This window comes from Sminthopsis crassicaudata, chromosome 5, assembly GCF_048593235.1.
Source record: "Sminthopsis crassicaudata isolate SCR6 chromosome 5, ASM4859323v1, whole genome shotgun sequence".
Taxonomy (NCBI): domain Eukaryota; kingdom Metazoa; phylum Chordata; class Mammalia; order Dasyuromorphia; family Dasyuridae; genus Sminthopsis; species Sminthopsis crassicaudata.
In genome coordinates, this window is record NC_133621.1 from 168,375,144 (window position 1) to 168,396,793 (window position 21,650).

The window sequence follows — 21,650 nt, forward strand, 5'->3', positions numbered from 1 at the left end:
ACATGTTAATCAATCTGGTCCTGGGGATTTTTTCTTAGGGAGTTAGTTAATAGCTTGTTCTATTTTTTTTTTTTTGTCTGAAATGGGACTATTTAGAATACTTACTTCTTCCTCTGTTAATCTGGGCAAGCTATATTTTTGAAGGTATTCTTCCATTTCATTTAAGTTATCAAATTTATTGGCATAAAGTTGAGCAAAGTAGCTCCTAACTATTGTTCTAATTTCCTCTTCATTAGTGTGAGTTCTCCCTTTTTATTTTCAAGACTAATAATTTGCTTTTTCTCTTTACTTTTTTAAATCTTTACTAAAAGTTTGTCTATTTTGTTGGTTTTTTCATAGAACCAACTCTTAGTTTTATTAATTAATTCAATTTTTTTTTTTACTGTCAATTTTATTAATCTCACCTTTTATTTTTAGAATTTTGAGTTTCATGTTTGTCTGGGGGTTTTTAATTTGTTCCTTTTCTAGCAATTTTAGTTGTAAGCCCAATTTGTTGAACTTCTCTTTCTCTATTTTATGCAAGTAGGCCTCTAGAGATATAAAACTTCCCCTTATCACTGCTTTGGCTGTATCCCACACATTTTAGTATGATGTCTCATTATTGTCATTTTCTTGGATGAAGTTATTAAATTATGTCTATGATTTGCTGTTTTATCCAATCATTCTTTAGTATAAGATTATTTAGTTTCCAATTATTTTTTGGACTATTTTCCCCTGGCTTTTTATTAAATGTAATTTTAATTGCATTGTGGTCTGAAAAGAATGCATTTACTATTTCTGCCTTACTGCATTTGATTTTGAGGTTTTTATGTCCTAATATATGATCAATTTTTGTATAGGTTCCATGAACTGCTGAGAAGAAAGTATAGTCCTTTCTGTCTCTGTTTAGCTTTCACCAAAGATCTATCATATCAAACTTTTCTAGTATTCTATTTACCTCTTTGACTTCTTTCTTATTTACTTTGTGGTTTGATTTATCTAATTCTGAGAGTGCAAGGTTGAGGTCTCCCACTATTATAGTTTTGCTGTCTATTTCTTTTTGCTGCTCTTTTAATTTCTCTTTTAAGAATTTAGATGCTGCACCACTTGCTGCGTATATGTTTAATATTGATACTGCTGCATTATCTATGCTACCCTTTAGCAGGATGTAATGCCCTTCCTTATCTCTTTTAATTAGATCAAATCTTGTTTTTGCTTGATCTGAGATGAGGATGGTACACCTGCTTTTTAGGCTTCACCTGAAGCATAGTAGATTCTGCTCCAACCTTTTACTTTTATTTTGAATGTATCACCCTGTTTCAGGTGTGTTTCCTGTAAACAACATATAGTAGCATTCTGCCTTCTAATCCAGTCTGCTAACTACTTCCTCTTTATGAGGGAGTTTACCCCATTCACATTTATGGTTAGAATGACTAATTCTATATTGCTTGCCATCCTGTTAATCCCTGCTTATGCTTTTCTCCTTTCCTTCCCTCTTACCCCTCTACCCAGTATTAAACTTGTGAACAGCACTTGCTTTTCATAGCCCTCCCTTTTTAGTATCCCTCCCCCACCTTAAAGTTCCTCTTCCTATTTTACCCCCTTTTCTCACAATTTCTGTATTGCCTTCCCGTTAGCTTACTCCTTCCCTTTCACTTTTCAATGAAATGGAAGAACTTTCACCATAAATTGAATATGTCTATTGATACACACTATGTTCATATCCCTCCTTTCTTTCTCTCAGATATAATAGGTTATTTTTGCCTCTTCATGAGATGTAGTACCACCACTTTACTCTTTTTTATCATATAATTTTCTTTCCACCTCTAGTTTCTAGGACAAATTATACATGTGTTCTTTACATATCTTTATGGCAGAAATATAGTTATCAAGATTTCTTTTTACCTTTTTAGAAATCTCTTGAGTTCTGTATTTGAAGATCAAACATTTTGTGTAGGTCTGGTTTTTTTCATCAAGAATAGATGGAATTCATTTATTTTGTTAAATGTCCATCTTCTTCCCTGGAAAACGATGCTCATTTTTGCTGGGTAAGTTATTCTTGGCTGCATACCAAGTTCCTTAGCTTTTCAGAATATCATGTTCCAGGCCTTTCGTTCTTTTAATGTGGATGCTGCTAGATCCTGGGTTATCCTTATTGTGGCTCCTCCATATCTTAACTGCTTTTTTCTAGCAGCTTCCAGTATTTTTTCCTTTGTCTGATGGTTCTTGAACTTGGCCAATATATTTCTTGGCGTTTTTATTTTAGGGTCCCTTTCAGTAGGTGATTGATGAATTTTTTCAATGTCTATTTTACCCTCTGTTTCCAAAATGTCTGGGCAGTTCTCTTTGATAATTTCCTGGAAAATAGTGTCTAGGCTCTTTTTTTCCTCAAATTTTTCAGGGATTCCGATTATTCTCAAATTGTCTCTCCTGGATCTGTTTTCCAGGTCCGTTGTCTTTCCAATAAGGTACTTGACATTGTTTTCAATTGTTTCGTTTTTCTGGTTTGCTTGACTACTTCTTGATTTCTCCTTGAGTTATTCATTTCTACTTGTTCGAGTCTAATTTTCAATGATGTATTCTCTTCATTCACTTTTTTTTTTTCTTTTTGTAATTGTCCAATTGAGTTTTTAAGTAAGTTTTTTTTTTCTATGGAATTTTTTTCCATTTCATGCATTTTATTTTTTAGAGATGAACAACAATTATATTGACTAGAATTACCATTTTATAAAGCCAAGAAAGCATAATTACTGCATATTATTTTATTTTCACACAATTTAAAATCATTCATTCTAATCAATTAATCTTCTTAAGAATTTGTGGGTTATGTGAGAAATAACATGATACAATGAGGAAAAAAAAAAAACAACTAAACTGACAATTGAGAGTCCTGGGTTCTAGCCCCAGCTCAGCAGCAAAATAATGATTAGATCTCATCTTTTCTCTTCTGGCCTCCATTTCCTTATGAGAAGAATGGCCTCAATAATCTCCAATTTTTATTTTAGCTTCAAAATTCTGCTATATGTATGAATACATTTAGGGATTTTCTCCTTTTGCTATCTCCTCACTACAAAATGAATGTAAACTGAAAGCAGATTCTTCATCTTTTTTCTTTTGCCACTCAATATCTTATAATTTTAGATCTCAATAAATGTCTATTAAATTAACATATAAAGTCAGCAGACAAGCATTTATTGTTTCCTATGTGACAGACACAGCTCAGTATTTTTTATTATATAACTCATTTGATCATGAGCACAACCTTGGAAAATAGATTATAGCATTATTCCCATTTTTACAGACTGATAAAATGGATTAAAATTACTTGTCCTGGGTCACATAACTAATAATGGTCTAAGGCTAGACTTGAACTCATGTCTTCCTGATTTCAGGCCCAACTGTCAATCCACTGAGATACCTACTTGTCAATGAATGAATGAGATGATCTACAACTACCAAGCTTTCTATTTTCTTCATGCCATGGTTCCTGCCTCCCCATCATCTCTCCAGGTGCAACACAAGAACCTAATGTTCCATCAAATTCTCTATGAAATCTCCCTATCTCCTCTGTCCATCTCTAGGTTTGGGAACCATAATCAAATTAATATTACCTTTTTTTTTGAAGGAATGAGCTAATCGATTTCCCTTCAGCTCCATACGCCATCCCAATGACTTCTCATTATAAAATACTACTCCCTATTATTTATTCATATGTATTTTAGGGAAGAGAAATTCATTCATTCATTCACTTACTCATTCATTCATTCATTTATCTATCTATCTATCTGCATTTAGCATAGGGTCTGGAACATAGTATATACTTAACAAGTGATTTTTTTTTCATTCGTTCATTCATTTATTCATGGACAACTTGAGCAGGTAATGACTATATGGAAGTAAGGGCTAAAACAATGCTTGGTTAAAATATGACATTTAGAAACAAAAACTGAGCATGCTTGGTTAAAATATGACATTTAGAAACAAAAACTGAGCATATTCAGTAAAGAAGATAGCCCTGTTATTACAGAAGACTAACTCAGTGAATGATTGAATAAATTAATGAATTCAAAAACATTTGTTAAGGGCTTATTATGTGCCAGATTCTGTGGTAAATGTTCAGGTTATAAACATAAAAAAGAATGTTGGAGTCAATTCAGGCTGAAAACAATTTTAGAGTGAGACTCTTATAGAGGGAGATGAACCTTTCTGTTATTCCCCTACATCGCCTAGTAATAAAACTATTTACCCAGAGGGACACAGCACATCTACCAGTTTAAAAAGTCAGTTTTAGAGAATTTGAAACACAGTTTAGGAATCAGAGATATTTTCCAGACACAGATACAGAGAAGCAGTCACCTGAGGCTAAAAGTGGTTTCAAGGAAATGAGGACTCTGATAGCAAGAAGAAATCTCACTTTAAACTCAAGAGAAAGCTAGTCCTAGGGATTTCAGATGAAATTTCAGAAACCTTCCAAGTAGAAGAGAGGTAGAAGGAATTTTGTGAGCACTCCATAGGCGAGAACAGTATTCAAACTCCAGCAGTTCCAGAGGAACAATTATCTTCATGTGTTCCCTAAATATGTTGCTACTATTGCATTCTAAATTAGGGCTCTTTCTCTGCATCCCAGATATATTAGGTGAATACATAATATGAATAACATAGTTAAGTGTTTTGTTTGTTTTTTACTCTGTCATTTGAATCAAGGCCTTGCTATAAACTAATTGCATCTACTGGCTGATTATTGAAAGGAAGCATGCTAGGATAAGTTTGTGAGCCATAGGATAAACCCACAAAATAACGCAGAACCTAAAACACCCTAGCCACATCTAGGGCCCTAACATGTCATTGTTTTTCAAACAATGAATGTACCAGAAGGGATGCTACACAATCATATGTAATATGTATATTACACAGAAGGTAATTACAATAATATACATATTACATATGATTGTAATTACCTTCTGTGTTTTATATATATGTATGTATATGTAAATATACATACATATATATAAAACACAGAAGGTAATTAGTATGGAATTGACATTAGAAGAAGGGAGTGTGGAACAAGGAATGCATCATATAGAAAATGGCATTTGCACTGAGTTTTACATGAAAGAGGATTTTAAGAGGCAGAGGTGAGGAGGGGAACACATTCTAGGCCTTGAGATTTAGAAGTGCATACGTACAGAGATTTGAGATTGAGTGCCATATTAGAGGAGTTATCAAGAATATCAACTAGACTACAGAATAAGTGAAGGGGTATGAGATGGGGGTTATGAAACAAAGATACAGCCAGGTTGTGAAAGGCTTTAAAATCCAAACATAGAAATTTATATTAGATTCTAAAAGTAGCAATAGTCCAGGGAACTATTGAAGTTTATAAGATGAATTTGTAATGTAGTCAGTTCTGCACTTTAGGAGAATAGTCTAAGCAGCTACATTGAGAGAACAGATTCAAATAGAGGAAGACTTGAGGCAGGAATACAAATTAGGAAATTATTGTAATTTTTGTTTTTTAATCCATTTAGGATTTCCTTGACAAAGACAATGGAATTGTTTACTATTTCCTTCTCTAACTCAATTTACAGATGAGAAAACTGAGGAAAATGGTGTTGTGTCATATCCCACTAGCTAGTAAGTGTTTGAGACCATCTTAGGCAGATGAGTTTTCCTGACTCAAGGCCTAACACTCCATCCAGTGTACCCTCATGGAAAAGATGATAAGGGTCTAAACTAAAATGCTAACTATTGTGTTGGGATCCTCCCAGAGAATGGGCATGGGATAATGCAAGGGCTTCTGGGAAGAACCACCTCAGCCAATGAGCCTGCTCCTTCCATCAAGTCAACCTGAGTTCTCACCTTGTAATTGTCCAACCTGAATTCTCACCTTGTCACTATCCAGACAACCCGAGTTCTCACCTAGTAATCCCAACATCATTGTGTGAAGAGAAAAGACACAAGAATGTCTACAAAAAGATATGTTAGAGAAGTACAATCGATATTTGGCAAGTGGATACATAAGTGGTATGAAAATGATGAGACTCACCATGAGAATGGTATGAAAGTTTGAAACCCAGATTATCTATTCTTATTGCTAGTACGTTTCCTCTCTTTAAATATAATCAGCATTTTGCTTCAAATTTGCACCTAGACCGAGTTCAAAATTTTGTGAAAGCAATACATTTAGAGGCTGAAAGATTCAACATAACAATTGTAGATCAGAAGGCTGGCAAATCAGCTCAGCTGAAGCAGCAAGAAACCCCAATGGAGGTATATGTCACAGGTGAGTCAAACCATCATCATCACCTTCACAATCATCTTCATTCAGACATCAATGAAAATAGTCTAGGACCCCAAAACCAGAGGCTTGGGGAAAATAATGTACTCAAGATTACCAACCTTATTTCCAAATTGGCCCCTATAGCCATCTATAAGAGGAACAATCCCTTGGATAAGGGGCTACCCTATCTCCCACCACCAAAACTACTCACTATAGATGGGCAGGCAAGTACAAGAGCCCAGTAATGCAGTGCTTCCCAGATCACCAGTCTTATATCCAAGCCCATCCCTGTGATCATCACATGGGACCCGCCTCATAAAGATATAAATTTCAAGTACCTCAATAGATGCTGAAGCCACTACTTCATCAACAACCACAATCAAGACAAACCAGTAAGAATTTATTATTTTTAAAATTTTTCATTTATTTTATTATGAGCATAAAAAATAAAGCAAACATTTCTATAACATAGAATAGGGGGGGAAAGATTCTACATGAAATTGCTCATCTATTATGTGAAACTTGCTCTTCCTTTTAAATAAACTATAAAATAACCATGCAAATTTCCTTTTATTCTTTCCCCCCTAGAAATAACTACCACTCGACACAAATATGTATGTGGATACACAAACACACACACACATACTTAACATGCACATGCACATACACATAAAACTATTTTCTACATATTATTATTTATCAGTTCTTTCTATGAATGTAGATGTAGCCTTCCTTCATCTATCCTTTTTGTTAATTTAGGTATTTATACTAGTCAAAATAACTAAGTCACTCAAAGTTGTTCTTAAAATATTACTGTTATATATACAACAGTCTCTTGGTTCTGCTTATTTGATTCTTCATTATTTCATGCAAGTTATCAAGTTTATCAATATAAAGCTCATCATTGCTTATAACACAATGGTGTTCTATAATAATTATATGCCTCTCTTCAACAATGATTTGATTCCAACCAGTTCCAATTGTCCAGTGATGAAGAAAGCCAGCTACACCCAGAGAGAGGACTGTGGGAACTGAATGTGATTTGCAGCATAGCATTTTCACTCTTTTTGTTATTGTTTGATTGCATTTTATTTTGCTTATCATTTTTTTCTTGTGTGGCATGATAATTGTATAACTATGTATTCATATATTGGATTTAACATATATTTCTACCATGTTTAACATATATTGGACTACTTTCCATCTAGAGGACAGTAGGGGGAGAGAAGGGGGAAATTGGAACACAAGGTTTTGCAAGGGCTAATGCTGAAGAATTGTCCATGCATATGCTTTGAAAAATAAAAAGCTTTAATAAAAAAAAAAACATTTCCCAATTGATGGGCATCCCTACAATTTTCAGTTCTTTGGCACCACCAAGAGAGCTACTAAATATTTTAAAACATATAGTTTCTTTTTATTTTTCCCTAATCATCTTGGGAAACATCTTCCAGTAGTGTTTCTGAATCAAATAGAGAGTTTAATAATATTTTTGATATAATTCCAGATTATTTTCCAGAATGGTTGAATTATTTCAGAGTTCACCAACAGCGAATTATTGTCCCAAATTTCCCTATATCCTTTCCGATATTTATTGATTTCCTTTTCAATCATTTTAGCCAATGTGATAAGTGTAAAATGATATCTCAAGGTTATTCTAGTTTGCATTTTTTTAGTCATTAATCATTTCGGGCATTTTTTCATGACTATAAATTGCTTTGATTTCTTCTTTGCAAAAGTGTCTATTTCTATCTTTTGACCATTTATCGATTGGGGAATATTTATTAAGCACTTACTATATGCACTACGCTTTGTTAAGCACTAGAGATATAAATACAAATAAAAAGAAAGTCTCTGTCATGAGAAGCTTATATTCTAATATCAGGGAGAAAACAAAGTCCTATATAACAATTGACAAATAAACATTTATTAAGCACTTGTTCTTTGTCAAGCACTGTAACAAGAGCTGGGGATACAAAGAAAGACAAAAGACACTGTAGCCTCAAGGAGTTCACAGTCTAATGAAGAAGATAGCATACACACTACAATCTACAAACAAGCTACATATAAGTAAAATTGGAGATAATCAACAGAGGGAAAGCACAGGGGATTGGAAAAGACTTCCTGTAGAAAGTCAAATTTTAGCTGAGGCTTAAAGGAACCTAGGTCCTTGGTACGATCAAGTGGTTCATCATCAGAAATAGATATGATTATGTCATACTTAGCATAATGCTTTGCAAATAGCAAAACATTAATAAATGGTTTGTATTCATACTTCTGACATCAGAATCTGGGAAAAAACACAAAGCTTTATAGAGACAGATCTCAATAATTCAAAGAAAAATGAGAAGAATATGAAGTGATAAAAAATGAAGAAAATCAAATCAAAGACTAATACACACAATAACAGCATCTATGTAAATAAAGACAACTTTTAATAAGCAACAAGATTTATCCTTAAGAGGTGGAGCAGTGTTGAAACTAGCTTATTAAAAAAGGTAATGCCCACAGCTTTCCTTTCTGTAAACAACAGTAACCTAGTAAAGTAAAAGGTCATAATCATTTAAGTATTTTCAAGGATTGCTTTTTCATGGGAGAGATGAATATATTTGTTGAGACTTGTATGCTCTGATGGAAATGAAACTGATCATTTAAAAACCAAAAACAAACAAAAGAAAAATCATTGAATATCATATTAGCTAATTAAATTTTATTCAAACTGCTGTAACCCTCATTTCAGAGCAGTACCCAGATAGCAATCAGTGATCAAGCTTTGATTAAAATCTCTTCTCTTTGACAGCTGTGCTCCTGTAATGCTCAGTTTGCAAGCTATGGTTAATTCCCTGGCATTGGTTTAGCTCCCTGCTAAAAGTGTCTCATTGATTATACAGGATCCTCTTTGAGCTGCAGGGAAAACACAGGGACAAAATTTGATCACACTGTCCCACCCAGGAAAAGTTGTGCTCAGGTGTTTACCCTCGAAGTCCTAAGGAATATGGACCAACCCTGACATGAGAAAACAGGCCATGACCTGATTTCACCATTTCCAAGGATCACATATTAAACTGGAGAAAATGATGATAGTAAATGAAAGGAAAGAAAATTGCACAATTCACATAATGTTTCAGTGAAGTTAAGCTCAGTGGACTGCTGACATTTTGGTCAATGATTAACTCATTGCCTTGCATATATCCTCTTTCCTATAGGAAAGGACAAGAGAGCTAGGTGACTCAGTGGTCTAGGCCTGGACTCAAGAAGAACTAAATTCAAATCTAGCCTCAGGCATCTATTAACTATATGATCCTGGGCAAGTCACCAACCTCTCTTTGCCCTAATCCACTGGAGAAGAAAACAGAAGAATATTACAGTACCTCTACAAAGAAATCCTTGTGTATTAGTATGGACCATGTGGCCATGAAGAGTCAGATGGAACTGAACAACAACATAGGGAATCAGAATCAACAATCATAGAATAAATCTTATTGTAAGGAAGTTCTGGATTCAAGTCTTACTTCTGTAATATATTGTTTATGTGACCCTGCAGAAATCACTTTACCTTTTATGGCTATAGGCAATTTTCTACCTCTAAGTTACAAAGAAAGTGCTAAACTTCACTGGTAATAGGGGTTCCCTCACTTCCAATTCCTTATATCAATGAAATCTCAAACTTATTCACTATCCCCCTAGGAAATATATGCTGTCATCTTGCCATTTACATTTTGAAGAACAAATATAGCTTCTGTCAACTTCTAGCCCATATTCCCCCATTGCTAGCCTCTTTTGGTTTTCAGTTTAATTTCTTTATCATGACAAGAAAGACATTCCACCTCATTTCGTGCTCTTATTCATGATTAGAGATTAGGAAAGGCCCTCTTTGATCCTCAAAAAGGTTTTCAGTTCTGATTGAGACATTTAAACCATCCTGGTTCACTGAATCAATAGCAGAATTAGAAACATATTTGTCTTTCTCCCCCCTATTTTAACAGCAAAATATCTGACCAAAAAGCAAAGGAAATTATATGATGTACACATGATCTGCATAGTCTTTTTGATGGGAAGATGCAAGGAAACAAATCTAAAATTAAGTAATATCAAATAAATTGGGAGTGGGGTTAGAATCAGACTTCCATTTCTAGAAAATGCAGCCCTATGAATTTGTTGAATCAGATTTGGGGTGTCATCTGGATATATCTTCTTTGTTTCATTTATAGAGACAGCAAATGCAGTATTGTGTGTTTATCTGTAAGTTTAATATAACAAAAATATACAATCTCTAATATAGTGTTTTGGAAAGTGAAAAACTTTTCTAGTACTCACTTAATTCAGAAAGTATCCTGACAAAATGTGAGAAGTGCCAACATTTTGACAAAAGTGCTAAAGTACAGATGATTCTTTGAAGTTTATCTGAATTTATCTGAACTCAAGTCAAGAAATCAGAACAAAATCTCACCACAGCACATTGTTTGGCAAAATTTCTATAGTCTCCTTGCTCTTGTCTTTTTCCAATGTTTTAGAACCTTAGTCCACTTCTCTCCTCCTTTCTCACCCCAATAAAATCAAGAAGTTATCTCTTTAAAAAAATTATAATACTGCAAGAAGTAAACATATTTTTAAAGTTTTGGACACATAAGGAGAATTCAAGTGAGCATTATCTGATTTTCTCTACCTAAAGAAGCTGTTTTTCATTAGATAATGCATTGGCCTTGAACATGTGAATGACTTATTAAAAGAAATATTCTTTGTTCAGGCTTTTGCCCTGGTTAAAGACACAAAACCTAGGGAAAAGAGAATTAGAAATAGTTTATTAAAAGTATGTCAAGGGAGCAATTAGAGATCAGAAAGGTATTCAAGACGGAGCCATCTTTTAGTGATAACTTTTATCATGAGATAAAGATAATTCAGATGGGTCCATGCTGACAAAAAGGAATGGGATGGTTACATTTCAGCTCCTCCAAATTGCCTGTATGTGATGTGTTATGTGAAGGACATGATGAATAGCAATTAATACAAAAGTTGCAGACTGGGTGATGCTTCCTCCAACACTGACAAGCAGGACTGGGAAACAATGGATCACTGAGACAGCTTAACTGACAATAAAATCATCTAGTAATAAATGATGCAAATGCCCAAAATTTCACAAAAGTCAAATCATGTTAAAAAAAAAAAAAAGCAGAATTACTTAAAATGTTGGAGTGAGAAGGAGGGATCTAGACTAGAAAAATCTACTTGAATCTCCTCATTTTATATGAGGGGAACTTGGTAAAAGGACTTAACCAGCAAGATTAGTCAATAATATTATCAAGCTAAGATTTTCCTAAAATATATTTTTTCCAATTTAAGCTTTGTTTCAATTACATAGTTCATATTAAGCCAGATGGTTCTTAAAATCAAAGCAAAAGACATTTAATTAAAGCAAATTATAAGGTAGAAAACAAAGAATTAAACAAATTTATAGAAATTATATCAGAGTACAGCATTTTGAAGTGTTGTCACTCTCATAACCAGTTACCTTTCCATCTTGGTATAATTGCCGCATAAAGGATATTGATTCTTATTAGCAAACAAAAGGAAATAAAAACAATGGGTCAGCACAAGTAAGCAATCCACAGAGATTTCTAAAAGATATTGGAAAATAGAAAGACATAGCATGAGTATCAATAGGTGTGAATCTATTACCAACCAAATTTTTTATAAGAAAAGTGATAAAAACAATTCCTAAGATATATAATTAGAAGATGAGTCAATCAGGGATACAATCAAATGGGGTAACTAAAGGACAAGTTAGAGGAGGTTGTTCTTCAGACCAGAAAGGACAGAATAAAATCTCTCCTTTTATTAACAGAACTATTTATTATAAAGGTGTTTTTTTTTCCCAAAAGGTAAATCACATGGTCATATTATAAGAAAGATGACAAAGGAAGAAGGAAAAGATGAAACAAACAAACAAACAAAAAACACACACAAAAAGAAAAAAAGTGCTCATTGAAAGATCTCTCAGTCTTTATGAAAGTACTTCAGTGGCTAATGCCAAAGTACCAACTTGATGCCAGCATACTCAGTAACAACTAGTAAACTTCAGAAAGCAAAATGTAAAAGTTCTTTTTTTCTGAAGACATTTAGATGGAGCACATTTATGAATCCATTCTTACTATACAACTATTTTTAAAGTTTCTAGCTACAAAAGGATTCAAACATGATTATTTTACAAAAAGTCTGCTTGAAAGCAAATCAGATAGCTTATAAAACACAAACTTTGACAGTTCATACTTTACATTGAACTCAAAAGATTTAAGTCTCATAATCCAAGATTACATGTTTGATTTTATTCAGTGGTAGGAGTAAAATTCAGATGTCTTTCTCATGTTTATTTCTAGCTCTTAATTTATCCAATCCAGTTATTGCCATATGAAGACCATTTTCAGCACACTTTACATATTTTTTCATTGAAGAAAATTTTTTATAAAACATTTTTGAGGGGCAGCTAGGTGGCACAATGATAGAGCACCAGCCCTGAAGACAGGAGAGCCTGAGTTCAAATATGGCCTCAGGCATTTAACATTTCCTACCTGTGTGACCCTGGGCAAGTCACAACCCCAATTACCTCAGGGGAAAAAAAAACATTTTTGAGAAGCAACTGGGTGTTAGTGCCTTGCCCAGGGTCACACAGCTAAGTGTTAAGTTTCTAAGGCCTGATTTGAACTTAGTTCCTCTGTCTCCAGAACCAGGGTTTTATCTAATGCATATATAACTGTCCCACATCTTACATCTTTTTGTAGAGATGGCTATAATGCTATGTTATAATTGTATCTGCAGCTTATGTGCTAGTTTATTATATGAAGTGGTAGATAGGTATAATATATTTTGCTCTATTCTATACTGTGTGGTAATAATAAAAATAAATATGCTCTCCCAACTTCAACCAAAATTTTCATGACCAAAAAATACTAGATGAATATCAAAACTTTCCATATTATTTCTCAAACCTTCACTCTCAATAGGCTAATTCTGATACTAGGTTAACAAGCTCTAACTTTCATGGTTGAGGAGATATTGTTTTAATAATTGAATTTAAGTAATAGAATGACCAAAAAAAGGAATATGAGGCTAGCCTTACTCACAGAGAATGAATTAAAATACCATTGTAGGGAGCAAGCAATGCATCTGAATTCTAGAACATTTAGATGAATAGATGATAGACATCTCTCAAAGAACAACCATATTAAAGCTAAACTTTTCTATTCTAGTGTCTCTCTTTAGGGCAAAAGGGAAACATAGGCATTATCAATATATTCTCCATGTTTCAGTTAATGGGGTATTTTTCCCAGTTATTTAATCCCTAAATGGGAATAGGACTCCTTAACACATATTTTCATATTTTTACTTTCTTGGAAAATAAATAAGGTCATAAACTCAGAAGAAACATCTTGACCATATATAAGTACCCTAAAGTAAAGAAAGGTGCTATAATTTAGTAGCAGATATAGCAACAATTAACTTATAACTGTGTTACAAAATAGACACATTACTTTCTATTTCATTGGAGATTTCTTTTTGCATCAGGACAACAAAGAGCTGATTTTTTTCCAAGAGTTTTATGAGTGTATCAGAAATATATCATGTTGCCCATTACCACAAAATCAACACAAGTAAACCACAAGGTTCAGAATTTGGAGTAAAGATAATCATGATGAAATGCACAAGATCTGGAAGATAGTCCATAGTCTTCTGCACACCATGTGGAGAATGAAGGAACTTATGGACAAAGAAGAATTGAAGTATGTTATTGAACACAAACATTAAAACTATCCAAGAAAAAAAAGAAGATTATGGGGGGAAATAACATATGGAGGAAACATTGAATAAGATTCTGGGAGAATTTAGAATTTAAAGAAATTTAGAGTAATTGAAAGGCTCAGGCATAAATGATGATGCTACTTTATTTGAAAACATTAAAAAGTCCCTGATGTTATCAGTAGTTTAAGAAAAGACAGAATACCAGCATGTCTACCAGAAGTCTCCCTGCTATCATAGGTGGTTAAACTTTTGCTGCCACATTGGGCTGGAAGTTTGGAGTAAAGAAGAGAAGTTTTCTTTGGACAAATTTATGTGAAAAGAGCCCTAGGTTTGTACTACATATTTTGCCTCCAAAGAAAACATTTAGTAAAACTTAAAATTCTCTAGAAATATTAATTAATTAATTAATTCATTCATTCATTCAGGTTAAATCTGTGATTTCAGACATGTAAGGAACTTAGAGAAGAAATTCCCACTAACAATAAAGATTGGCTATTTTTCTGGATATAAGTGACTTGCCTAGAGACTCCCATTTAGTATTTACCAGGGGCAAGATTTGAATTTAAGTCTTTGTGAGCTCAAAGGTACCTTTCCATCCACAAAAATACATTTTCTCTCTTATCTCCTCTTCATATTCAGCTTGTTTTTTTTTAATTAAAGTTTTTTATTTACAAAACATTTGCATGGGTAATTTTTCAACATTGGCACTTGCAAAGCCTTTTCAGCTTATTTCTTAGAGTAGTAAGAATGGACTTATTTCAGTACAAGGAAACATGTAAATAATAACCACATTGTATTGTTATAGAACCCAATTTTGTGTCATTCAGAAAATAAGCATTACATAATTTTTTCTTGCTTCAACATCTTTTTGTCCTAAACACCCCCTTTTTCCTACTTATGTCCTTTTTTACTCTTGCCACAGTATCAATTATCTTCCTAGTTCAATAATTTTATTTAACTATTAAAAACATTTCTTTACAATCTAATATTTATAAGTTACTCTGTTAGGTGCAGAGGATACAAAGCTAAAAACAGAATAACTTCTTCCTTACAACCTAATAAAATGGATGCGGCAAATATCTTCAGTCAAGTAAAAATGTTATTATACCAAGAAAAGTAAGATTGAGTGGCATGAGAGATATGAGCAGGGAAGAATCATTTCCCCCTAATGCATTTAGGAAAGCTTCTTGAAGGAGCTGATATCTGATTTGAGCCTTGAAAGAAAAGGATTTTAATAAGCAAAGGCATATAGTTTATTTTGGGCAGGTTTAGTTATGAGGTGCAGAGTTTATAGGCAGTAGAGTGAGGCAAAAGGACAGCTATTGGTGAGTGATATCTAACTAGAATAGAAATTATATTAATCAATCAGTAAACAAGCTCTTAAAAATGATAAACTCTAAAAAACAAGATTACTTGTAGTCTGTGTAATCATAGCCCAGAACTATTTTACTAACTTGCATTGACTCAGGTAGGTTGAATCCTCTATAAGGAAAATGATATCTCAGCTTCAAAGAATATCCCCTGGGTCTGGGTCCTCCTGAAATTCTAAGTGTGTTTCCCATTGTCAGTCAGTAGACTTAATTAGCTTTTAGAAAAAGACATTTATTTAAATTGCTTAAGAAGATCAAAAGCTATAAAGCAATCTCCCAATTAAGCCTGGGGTTCATTTTCCCACAAATACACAAAGAATACATGGGAATTGTAGGCACAACTTTAAAATAAAATGGTAGTAAGGCACATTTATAAGAATTATAGGTAGTAGTGCCTTACTACCATTTTATTTTAAAGTCAATCCATAACTCCACAATTTAAGGACCTTTATGTCTTTCCTTTACTGTGAATTCTTTTCATGGTTCTCCCTTCAATACAGTCTTTTGTGTATTGATTACTTAGCTGGTCACCTAGGATTTGCTACTCTCAACAAAGAAATCTCTATCTCTTGCCACTGTATCTTGAGTCCATAGTCAGTTATTCTTTGCTTACAAGAGTATTGCTCCTTGACACTGCTTCTAGCCCCAAATGACCATTGTACTGTATTTTTGTTTATCTGAAAAGCTTATGACCCTGATATCACAACTGTGCCTTGAACTCTCTCAAACTGCCCCTGCCTCTACATGAAGAAGTATCTCCCTTTGATTGTGTAGTTTTGGTGATAAATACCATAATTTACCTTTTCTCTCAGAAATGATTCCTTCTCAAGGAAAAAATTTATGCTCACCAATTGCCCCTGCCCAGCTCTGAATTGAATTCTCCATCTACACCTATAAGACATGGTGCATCATGGTCTATTTAATGTCACCATTCCTTCCTGGATCAATAAGAAAGATAATAAATCTTAATGTTTTGTAAAGATGTTATAGAGTGGGGACAACTTATTAACAAACGAATAGTACATCTGTAATTGTGGCTATCAATCATATCAAATAGGCTAGGGTTGGGGAGAATAACAAATACTCCCCTCATATATTTCTATAAAGTAACTCAGAAAACAAACTCTGGAAAACAGTAAATTTGTATAAAGTGCCCGGTTACCATTAACATTTACCTGCTCAAATTGTCCAGTCACCTTTCTCAAACCACCAAATTCTCTCTTTCACTTACTCACCCCAGATACAAAGTTATGATTTATTTGTAAACTTCCTTTTGAAAACAAACTTTAAATCAACTTTAAAAAAAGCACCTGAAGACATCAAGTACTAATGGATGTCATTTCTGTCTTAAACTGCAGCATACTTTAAAGTGGCATTATTATGGCCACTTTATATGAGTGTATGAGATAGGAAAATTCATAAATATCTCCAATGAGAATGCTTATTTCTAACTTCAAAACAGAAGAACAGTCTAGGCAGCCCATATAGTATAATACAATAAAAATGATAAGGGAAACTTGCTCATTTGGAATGGTTTTGACAAGAATACCAAAATGAAGGGATTTGTCCAATCCACCTGACATGTATATATGAAACTAGTTAGTGTCTATTTAAAAGTCTGCTGTCCAGTTTCATAGCTATGGTTATTACAATATATAAATTAAGTACCTGTGAACTTACTTTACTATGAATAAAATGCTATACTCAGAGAACCTAAGTCTTCTAAGACTAAGAGAACCTTCTTCTCCTCCTCAAAGAACCATAGTCATATTCTAGTCATTTGGGCACAAGTTGATCTTAGAACCTCATGTTTGATTCTCTGAGGTCTACTTTATACTGAGGTTTACTTTCTTTATACTGGATAATGCTATACTATGAGATCAAAAGAATAAATGTAAGCTTGATTGTAAACAAGTTAGATGTAGATATTAAGAACTCAATTTTATTCTTTCATAAGTGACTTATGGTTAATAAATTATTTTAAATAAGGAAACGGGGAACAAATAGTCTACTTAGATGAATGTTACTCATGGTATTATTGCTACTAGAATGGGGGGAGAGAAAGATGAATATTTTTCTTTGTAAAAGAGAATTATATATTTCAGAAGTTATCTAGTTCAAACCCCCTCATTGTACAAAAAGACCATAGAGAGAGGATAAGTGGTTTCTTTGAGGTCACATTGATGTTAAAAAGTGTCAAAGCTTAGATCCAAATTCAGGTTCCTTCAATTCCAATCCAGCCTGCTTTCTGCTATACTATACTGATTCACTATCCACTTCAAATTGATAACATTCCTTCTTCCTCCATCCATTACCTAAATTTCTGAGATAGGTTGGGCAATAAAATACAGATGAAAGGAATGTTAATTTGTGAGTTTTGATTTTGTTATTTAAAAATTATAGTTTGAACATTAGCTACGTCAGCCTATGTCTCAACTTAAGTTTCTACATTTAGGTTGCTGCTAAGAAATACCATCTGCTTAAGTCCTCAGACTGAAATGCTGAAAAAAAAAGCAAGAGAGAAAAAAGAAACACATTGTGATATAGTGGGCTGAGAAATAAAAGGAATAAGATACATATGTGGGAGAATTGGAATGATAAGCATGGTCAGAATAATCTGATTTCTAGTAAAGAGTAATAAGAGCTGCTTTTTTTTTTTGATACATTTATATCCACCAACTCTCTCATACTATTATATACAGATAATCTGTTTTATCACCCAATCTCCATATATCCATAGTTTTTAGTCATCCTTCCATCTAAGCTCTTAATAATGTATAGTGGACCACAGTCATATTCTTGATCTCATAGTATGGCATTATCTAGTATAAAGTAAAAACTACCACATACTAATGCCTTTGGGGGAGATAGGATGAGAAAGAAGCAAAATTTTCAATTTAATATATTTCCATACTTTAAAAATTCATGATTTCATCATGTGGAAGCTCCTTATTCTAATATAATTAATCGCAAACCCTTCATGCCTTAAACAATAGCCTTCTCATGAGTTATGGTAGCCAAAAACATTTATCATTTTGATCATTTTGAATCCAAATAACATAAGAATGATCAAATAATTTGGAATAAATGGCTTGCAAATAACTTCTATTACTTCTAAAACCTATTAAACATTAGTACCATATACTAGTGCTTCTCTGTTGGAACTGAGAAAAAATTGCAAAATAATATTGGTGGCTCTCAGCTCTTCTCCCAAGCTTGGTGCCAAGATTTGCTGCTTTGGTAACATCCCTGAAACAAAATGGTGAAGGTGGGAGTCAACAGATTAGGGCTATATTCAACTTAGGCAGAGTAGACACTATGGCCATCTTTTGATCTCTTCTTTAACTACATGGCTTATATGATTCCACCCATGGCAAGTTCAAGGGCACTGTCAAGGCTGAGAATGGAAAATTGATGATCAATGGTAAAGCCAGTATGACCTTCCAGGAGCAGCATTCCACCAATATTAAATGGGGAGATGTTGGAGCCAAGTATGTTGTAGAGTCCTCTGGCATCTTTAACACCTTGGAAAAGGCAGAGACTAACTTGAAGGGTGGAGTTAAGTGGGTCATAATCTCTTCCCCTTCTGCTGATGTCCCAGTGTTCCTGATGGGAATGAGAGATATGATAATTCCCTTCAGATTGTCATCAATGCCTCCTGACCCACCAACTACTTGGGACCCTTGGGTAAGGTCATTCATGCCAACTTTGGCATTGTGGAAGGACTCATGGTTACAGTTTATGGCATTACTTCTATGCTGAAAAACAGTAGATGGCCGCTCTGGGAAGCTGTGGTGTGATGGACATGGCATTTCCCAAAACATCATCTCTGCTTCCACTGGTGCTACTTGGGCTTTAGGCAAAGTTATACCTAAGCTGAATGGAAAGCTCACAGTCATGGCTTTCCATGTTCCCACTCCCAATGTATCTCTTGTGAATCTGATTTGATGCTTGGAGAAATATGCCAAATATGATATTATCAAGAAAGTGGTGAAGCAAGCAGCAGATAGACCCTTGAAGAGCATCTTGGGCTACACAAAAGACCAGGTTGTATCCTGTGACTTTAATAGCATCACCCACTCTTCCACTTTTGATGGTGGTGCCTTCAATGACGATTTTGTCAAGCTCATTTCTTTCTTGACAAAGAGTATGGATATAGCAACTGTGTAATGGATGTCATGGTTTACATGGCCTCCAAAGAATAAAATGGAAAACCATGGATCTTCATCCCTAATCAAAAATGTTCCATCACTAGGAAGCCCACATCTCTAACCTGTGTTCCTATACTGGGGATCCCATACCCTATTCACATTGCCCCAAAGTCACCCCTATAATAGGGAGGAGAAGCCTAGAGTATGCTATATACCATCAATAAAGTCACTGTATTCATAGTTTTAATTAACATCATTCATGTTATTCCAATATATCTTATTTCAAATCATAGGACCTTATACAGAAAATGCTCTTAGTAAATGTTTTCTGACTTGAATTAAATTGATTTAAAAGTTTTTTTCCAGTTAGAAAAGAAGAAAATGCTATCTTTCAGGGTCATGATTCCTGTTTGGTTAAATATAGTATGTAACAAGGATACAGAAAAAATATTCCTTTAAAAATACTTAGAATTCTATTATTTGACAATGGAAGAGAGAAAGAGTGATTTGTGTCATGACCAAAAAAAGATGAAATTAGCTTTACCAAAAGGAAGGACTTGCACTTCACTTACACTTAGGAACTATGGCAAACACCAAAAGCTTGTCTACATCTCTATGGTGTTGAAATCACAGACTAGTCCAGGGGTTTACATTAAGTCATAAGAACACTAGGGTCTCTTAGTTATGCCAAAGTACTACATCTCAACATTAACATTAAAATTTTTTCTCTAGCAGAACAGATGGAGTACTGGGAAAACTTGACAGAAGCATCTCATTCTATAGTACAGCCATAATCTGCAAATGTCTTTGATTATATACATATTGGGTTAAATTCATGTCTTCATACATACTCTCTAAAGATGCTATCCCAGTGGCCTCTCCAAAGAATTCAATAAGCCCAAATTGTGTGTGAAAGAATAAAATGTATAATTTAAATCAAGTTTCATACAAGAAGTCTGGAGATATATGTGTTTTTATACACACATACACGCACATATATATGTGTGTATGTGTATATATCTATATGTATACATGTATACATGTGTGGTGCATATGTGATTAAAATGTTGACATTGCAGAGGCATATAGAAACCTCTTCTCCGTAACAATTATGTTTCAAATACATGTTGCATTCTCCTTAATGATCAATATAGCAATATACTTCTAGGATACTTAATAAATGTTTATAGTTTGAATGTGTAAAGGAGATCTAGACACTCACTTAAGATGATAGAAATCAGTCAAAAGGAGGTATCCTAAAAGGAGGTCAATAGCTGGGAACAAGCTTAGGATGATGTGAACCCATTCCCTGTCTGAGTTTCATTATCCTTGCTTAATTTTAGGAGGGAGTTACTCTCCAGAAGTAATATAGTATCTTTAAATGAAGTATACAGAAATTATAATTAATACAAGTCTCTCTTTCCTACATATTATTTTTAATCTTTCTCCTTTCTAATGCTAGTTTAGTAGTTGTTCTATAAATGGAAAGCAATGTTCCCTTCCTCTAATAACATTACATAGTTAAAGTATGAAATCTACATAAACTTATAAAAAAGTATTACTTGAAGAAGCTAAATTCTATGATGATTGTGAAAATTTTATTTTCCTTACTCCACCCTCTTTTTGTTTCTATACATGTTATGTTTCAAAGAAATGGGGAAAGAACTACATTAATTTGATCAATACAAGGTATAAAAATGATGACATATTTTGCCAACATAAATTGCTGTAACAATGACATTTTTGACAAATAGAAAAAGCTACCTCCCGTTTCTACAGATTCATTTATCTTAACATCTTTTTCTTTATTTTTTTGTTCATTAAATCCCATTTCCCAGCAATTTTCATGCTTTATAATGTCAAATCACCTTTAAGCATGAGCTGTACAAACTTTGAAGATGTTTATGTCATTGTTTAATTGTCCTTTAATAAACTGCCTCTATGAGAGATGAAATTGGAATTTTGGTCATTTTTGTTTTCAAGTTTGTCAGCTTGTGGTATTTGTGCTAAACACAACCCTTTGTCAGAGTGTCTTTGCACTGTGGTGAAAGACATTTAGTACATCCCTAGATAAGAGAA

General features: G+C 33.7%; 1 pseudogene; it reads left to right on the forward strand.

Annotated features, from left to right (window-relative positions):
* The first annotated feature begins 18,765 nt into the window (after positions 1–18,765).
* LOC141543908 (glyceraldehyde-3-phosphate dehydrogenase-like) lies at positions 18,766–19,625 on the forward strand (annotated as a pseudogene).
* Positions 19,626–21,650: the final 2,025 nt, after the last annotated feature.